Source organism: Phyllobates terribilis, unplaced genomic scaffold (assembly GCF_046119375.1).
Source record: "Phyllobates terribilis strain yellow unplaced genomic scaffold, ASM4611937v1 Scaffold_7__3_contigs__length_470593459, whole genome shotgun sequence".
NCBI classification, from domain to species: domain Eukaryota; kingdom Metazoa; phylum Chordata; class Amphibia; order Anura; family Dendrobatidae; genus Phyllobates; species Phyllobates terribilis.
This window is the reverse complement of record NW_027362767.1, coordinates 232,297,023-232,304,228: the sequence shown is the minus strand read 5'-3', so window position 1 is coordinate 232,304,228 and position 7,206 is coordinate 232,297,023.

Below are 7,206 nucleotides of genomic sequence, written 5' to 3'. Positions count from 1 at the left end.
CCCCTATAGTTACTGTTAGGTGGTTTGGTGTGTGCAACTGTATGTTGCCAGGTCCCCCGTCCCTAGTCTATTAAAGATATTCCCGTATCCTGTGTCCCATTAGTCTAGTATAGTTTGTCCGTGGTCCTGTGATCGTTTTGGCGGTGTCCGAATCCTGAAACTGCATCAGCGGTACCTGTCTGCTATCCCGAGACCTGAAAGGCTGAATCTGAACCGTCCTGTCCGCACAGTCTGAACCTGTCCCAGTGGCCGTCCTGTCCGCACAGTCTGAACCTGTCCCAGTGTCCGTCCTGTCCGCACAGTGTGAACCTGTCCCTGTGGCCATCCCGTCTGCACAATGTCAACCTGTCCCTGTGGCCGTCCGGTCCGAACAATCTGAACCTGTCCCGGTGGCCGTCCTGTCTGAACAGTCTGAACCTGTCCCAGTGGCCGTCCTGTCTGCACAATCTGAACCTGTCCCAGTGGCCGTCCTGTCTGCACAGTGTGAACCTGTCCCAGTGGCCTTCCTGTCTGCACAGTGTGAACCTGTCCCAGTGGCTGTCCTGTCTGCACAGTCTGAACCTGTCCCAGTGGCCGTCCTGTCTGCACAGTCTGAACCTGTCCCAGTGGCCGTCCTGTTTGCACAGTCTGAATCTGTCCCAGTGGCCGTCCTGTCTGCACACCCCAAACCTGTCCCAGTGGCCGTCCTGTTTGCACAGTGTGAACCTGTCCCTGTGGCCATCCCGTCTGCACAATGTCAACCTGTCCCTGTGGCCGTCCGGTCCGAACAATCTGAACCTGTCCCGGTGGCCGTCCTGTCTGCACAGTGTGAACCTGTCCCAGTGGCCGTCCTTTGTACACAGTCTGAATCTGTCCCAGTGGCCGTCCTTTGTACACAGTCTGAACCTTGTCCAGTGGCCGTCCTGTTTGCACAGTCTGAACCTGTACCAGTGGCCGTCCTGTCTGCACAGTCTGAACCTGTCCCAGTGTCCGTCCTGTCTGCACAGTCTGAACCTGTCCCAGTGGCCGTCCTGTGTACACAGTCTGTTCTTGTCCCAGTGGCCGTCCTGTCCGCACAGTCTGAACCTGTCCCAGTGGCAGTCCTGTCCGCACAGTCTGAACCTGTCCCAGTGTCCGTCCTGTCCTCACAGTCTGAAACTGTCCCAGTGGCAGTCCTGTCCGCACAGTCTGAACCTGTCCCAGTGGCAGTCCTGTCCGCACAGTCTGAACCTGTCCCAGTGTCCGTACTGTCCGCACAGTCTGAACCTGTACCAGTGGCCGTCCTGTGTACACAGTCTGAACCTTGTCCAGTGGCCGTCCTGTCCGCACAGTGTGAACCTGCCCTAGTGTCCGTCCTGTCCTCACAGTCTGAACCTGTCCCAGTGGCAGTCCTGTCCGCACAGTCTGAACCTGTCCCAGTGGCAGTCCTGTCCGCACAGTCTGAACCTGTCCCAGTGTCCGTACTGTCCGCACAGTCTGAACCTGTACCAGTGGCCGTCCTGTGTACACAGTCTGAACCTTGTCCAGTGGCCGTCCTGTCCACACAGTGTGACCCTGCCCTAGTGTCCGTCCTGTCTGGTACTTGATAATTTTTGATGCTCAGAAAATCTCTTTCCTTTTTTTCAATAAATTACACCATATTGCTCTTCTTATTAATTTGTTGCATGAAACAAAATACTGGGGTGAGGAATCCTGTAATATTTTCTCATAATATTGTATGTCGCCCAATGTACATAGTGCCTCCTGATTATAGGGGGATCGCTCTATAATAACAATTCCTCCTCCTTTATGTGGTGCCCTTATGACAATCCCACAGTTGCTTATTTTATCTCTCTTAAGGTCAGCTCAGGCACCCATGTGTGCCTGAATATTCAGGAAACTTTGCTTATAGCTATCATATGTTTTGCAAGAGTTTGGAAAACTTCTGTCTCTTATCCTGCAATCTGCAATTATTTTTGTTAACTTAGTCTACGTTCATATGTCAGTAATCATCAGTTATAAAGGATAAAGCAGCAACACGTTAACAAAAAAGTGTGTGTCCAGCTAAAAAAAACTGATTTCAACTGGATTCGTTTTTTTTAACATTGAAGTCTATGGAAAACTGATCCATTAAGTAGCCATCAATTTTTCATTCATTTTAAAATGATTAGTGATGAGCGAGTATGTTCTGTTAACCCTTTCGGTGAGCATGCTCGAGTGCTCGCCAAGTATCTTCAGCGTGCTGGGCGTTATGTTTTAGTCACTCCGTGCACATGATTTGCGACTGTTTAACAGCTTTAATACATGTGAGGAATGTCTAAGAAACAGGTCTCTGCAAGTAAGGTACCTAAGTATTATTTCTACTATTCTTATGCTACCTATACCTTCTATTCCTTTGTGTAATTGCAACTCTGTTACCAGATTGACTATACACAGGGCCGGCTCCAGGTTTTTGTGGGCCCCGTGCGAAAGAGTCTCAGTGGCCCCTTTAGCACATACCACGATTCATGATGCACAGATACAGTGGAGAAATATAGGTATACAACACAGGGCCCAGCCTGCCCCCTCATTCTTCACATATGCAAACATGCACACACAGTACGCAGATATACGCACACACACAGTACGCAGACATGCACCACACACACACAGTACGCAGACACGCACGCACACACAGTACGCAGACATGCACACACACAGTACGCAGATGTGGCACCCCAGGGGTCTGGTTTCCACAGTAATAGCAATATTACGTCTGTGAGCAGGTGGGAGGTCTCCTGGGCAGGAATCCTAAGCATGCCACACCTCCTGCCCAGTCCTGGGAGGGGAAGAACTTCCCCTACATAAACTGGGGCTGAGGCAGGGTTAGGAGAGAGGAGTTCCAGACAGAGACGGAGTCTGGTCTGGACACGCAGAAACAGGGACAGATAGACTTCAGGAGCTCTGTAGGAGCCAAGCAGAAGCGCCAGGGGCTGGAGCTGTGCAGAGCTCGCCCTGGGAGAAGGTACTAAAACTGGACACAGGAGTCCGAGGCTGTGGGGACTAAGATATACCCAGCAGCAGAATCCATCCGGCAGGGGATTCCAGGTCCTCTGGCCATAAAAGCCCGGAGGCTCAGTCACAACGAAGGGACCAGCACCGCCATCCCGGAGCGGAGGCTAACAGGAGGCCCCAGGTCACCAGCCATACGGGTGAGCACCACACGGTATACCCAGGGACGTGGGCTACTTGTAACCGCCGAAAGCAGGGTAGCCAGGAAGGGTACAGACTAACGGGAAGGCCTACAACTCCACCTGGCCAGGGGAACTCCGGCTTACTCGCAGACTAACCAGGCCCCAACTACTAGCCAGTACTCCCGGGGGAATTTGCCTTGTACCATCAGTAAAGACCCTGAACTGTACCCTCGCGTCTCCGTGCTTCCTTGTCGCACCATTAGTGCTGGGACATCCACACCATCACTCCCAACATCAACCTCATCCTCTGCCCTGAGGCCATACCCCTCCCGTTGGGGGTTATACCATCCACGCTGCACATCCGTACCACCGGCCTCAGCGGACTGCCCTGCAGCGGCGGCTTCATAGCCGCATTCAACGGGTGGCGTAGTCGGACACTAATACCATCATACCAATAACTGCCACTTAGTTTGACCACCCTGGGCACGGACCGGGTCACCGCCACACGAAGACTACTACCCCCATCGGATCCGGCTCCGGGTATTCCCCGCGCGCACGCGCGCCGCACTACAGCACTGGCCCAGGGGGTGCGTCAACTTTGGCGTAGTCGGCAGGATTACGTGCCCGCAACCACCGGGTACTGCGTGCCTGAAAAAAGAGACTTTTATACTTACCTGTGGTGAAGTTTCCCGCCGTCCGGAGTCGCTTCCCGCCATCCGGAGCCGATTCCCGCCATCAGACGCCATCTTGGACCGTTTCCTGCCGTCTTCTGCCTTCTTCCCGCCATCCGCAGCTGCTTCCCGCCTTCGGACGCCATCTTCGGGACGCCGCACGGGAAGAAGAGGGGCGTGGACTCCGAAAGCCCGCGAGAACTGAAGCCCCGCCTCACGTCCGGACGTTGCGTAAGGTCCTGGAAGGAGCCCAGCAGACGCCGACGTCACAGGAGCGCGACGGAAGGTCCTCAACCCTGACGATCCACTGCGGAGCCGCGGCCTACGGAAGAGGATCATCGCGAGGTAGGCCACGGTCCACTAGGGGGGAGGAGGATGTCGGATACGGAGGAGAGCTTCTCCGCCACAACCGCCGCCAGCGCCACCGCTGCTGCGGTCATGCCTTTCACCATGCCCTATATCCCGGGGGCAGCCTGGCTACCCCAGTACTCAGGGGAGTCACATACCCTAAATGACTTCAGAGAAAGGCTGGATAGCCTCTTCCAGGTGTACCCCCTCACAGAAGAGCAAAAAGTGAGCATCCTGGTGGCTCAATTAACAGGGGCAGCCCAAAGGTAGGTAAAGTCCTGGCCACTTGGGAGGAGGAGGACTGTCACAGGGATACTAGCCCGGCTGAAGGACACCTTTGATACCCGTACCTCAGCCGAGATCAAGCTTAGATTCTACGGGTGCAAGCAGCGAGCACATGAGAATATAAGGGACTATGCGCTAAACCTACAAGAGGCCCTGAGAGCCATTAAGCAGGCCGACCCTGACGGCGTGGGAAACGAAGACAAACTGTTGACTGAACAATTTATAGAGGGTCTACATTGTAATGCCCACCGAACCCAGTTGCGGGCCATGGCCTTAGAGGACCGTCATCTGGACTTTGCACAGTTCAAGGACAGAGCCATCCGGGTGCTCCGAGAACCGGCACCAGGTGGCGCTGTGACCCACAAACGCCCTGCTACCACTTACCACCAGGAGACGGCGCCCTTGTCGGCAGGGCCTGTGGGAGCTGATGCGCAGGCTTTAAACAATGACCCGGCTACAGACCTGCACCATCAGGTCCAAGAGCTCACTAAAAGCGTTGCCGCGCTAACCCGAACTGTGCAGTCTTTACAGGTTTCTACTCCAGGGAAGATCCAGCTGGCATCCGGACCGGAGGACATCCCGTGGCGCCGACCAAGGAGGACCCCACCGGCCAGAGGAAGACCCAGCGATCGATACAACGAGGACGGACGACCTATTTGCCGCCGCTGCAATCAACCCGGACATGTGGCAAGGTACTGTCATTTAAACGGGCACAACCTGGGGTAGAGGGCCAACCCCCAGGCATAAGACCATCAGGCCCATCAAACTGGCGTGATAAATACGTAGGGGGACGACCAATCTTGCCTGTGGTACTGGATGGCATTCCTATGAGTGCCCTACTAGACACTGGGTCACAGGTCACCACCATCCCGTACGTGCTCTTCAAGCAGTACTGGAATGATTCGGACATAACCCGCTACCCAGACGACGACCTGAGTATCATCGCCAGCAATGGTCAGCCCGTACCGCAGGTGGGATTCAAGGAGGTGACCATTGAAATCGGTAAAGTCGAACTAGCGGCACAAGGACTGATTATAGTGGACATCGACCGTCATGAGAGTCACCCTAGAATCACCCTGGGAACCAATGTAATTGAAAATTGTCTTGCAGAGGTGATTCTCATTTTACAGCAGGTTGCCAAGAACGCCAGTTCCGGCCAGCAGCGTGTGCTCCAAAAAGAGATCCGGGCACTGATGAAGCGGCAACAGGTGGAACTATCTGGTGGTGCGATAGGTAGCGTGAGAATGTGTGACCCGTTCCCTATTGCCATGCCCCCAAAAAGTGAGATGATGATTTGGTGCCGGGCAGCTATTGGTCTGAGAGGTAGAGACTACCAAGCAATGGTAGAACCCGTCTACTCAGACAGTAGGCCCACCATTTTGACAGCACGGGGGGTGGTCGATGTACGCCATGGGAGGGTGCCCGTTCGCATCATAAATATCGGTGAGAGAGAAGTACACCTGCCCCGGTATGCCACGCTAGCTAAATTGTTCACCATAAACCAGAATTCTGTACAGGCCGTGGAACCCTTGCCTCCATCTCAACCAGAGGAAGGTAACGGCTCTAAGAAACCAATGGAGGACTGGTGTCAGCAACTACATCTGGGTACTGACTCCACTCCCTCACACCAGGAACAAGGAGTCTATCGGGTGGTTCAAGAGTACGAGAGAGTGTTTAGTAAACACCCGTTAGACTTCGGGCGAGTAAAGGGGGTAGAACACCACATCCCCACGGGAGACCATCCTCCCATAAATGAGAGATACCGACCCGTACCCCCTGCACACTACCAACACGCCAAGGGGATGCTTAGAGACATGAAGGAGGCTGGGGTAATCAGGGACAGCTGTAGCCCCTGGGCAGCTCCACTAGTCTTAGTGAAAAAGAAGGACAACACTATGAGAATGTGTGTAGACTACAGGAAGGGCAACCGTATCACACACAAAGATGCGTACCCGTTACCAAGGATAGAAGAGTCCTTAGCTGCATTAAAATCTGCTAACTTCTTCTCTACTTTGGATCTCACTAGCGGGTACTGGCAGGTTCCTGTAGCAGAAGCAGACCGGGAGAAGACCGCATTCACCACCCCGATGGGTCTCAGCGAATTTAACTGTATGCCGTTCGGGCTCTGCAACGCACCAGGAACCTTCCAACGGTTGATGGAATGCTGTCTGGGACACCGGAACTTCGAGACGGTCCTGTTATACCTGGACGATGTCATCGTCTATTCCAAGACCTACGAGGACCACCTGAAACACCTGGCAGAAGTGTTCGAAGCTCTGGCAAACTACGGCCTAAAGGTGAAACCCTCCAAGTGTCACCTCCTGAAACCAAAGGTGCAATACCTGGGACACGTGGTGAGTGCTGACGGAGTGGCTCCTGACCCTGATAAGATCACCGTGATTAAGGACTGGCCAAGACCCTCCAGCATAAAGGAAGTACGGCAGTTCCTCGGGTTGGTAGGCTACTACCGAAGATTCATTCCCAGTTTCACCAAAATGGCAGCCCCTATGCAGGACCTCCTGATAGGTCAATCTCGAAAAGCCAAAAACCAGAAGCCGCCCTTCAGGTGGGAAAAGCTGGAAGAGGAGTCCTTTTGCCAGCTGAAGATGGCCCTCACGGGGGATGAAATCCTGGCATATCCAGACTACAGCCAGCCCTTTATCCTCCACAAGGACGCAAGCAACATCGGGCTAGGAGCCGTGCTGTCCCAGATCCAGCAAGGAAAAGAACGGGTAATCGCTTACGCTAGCCGAAAGCTACGACCCACCGAG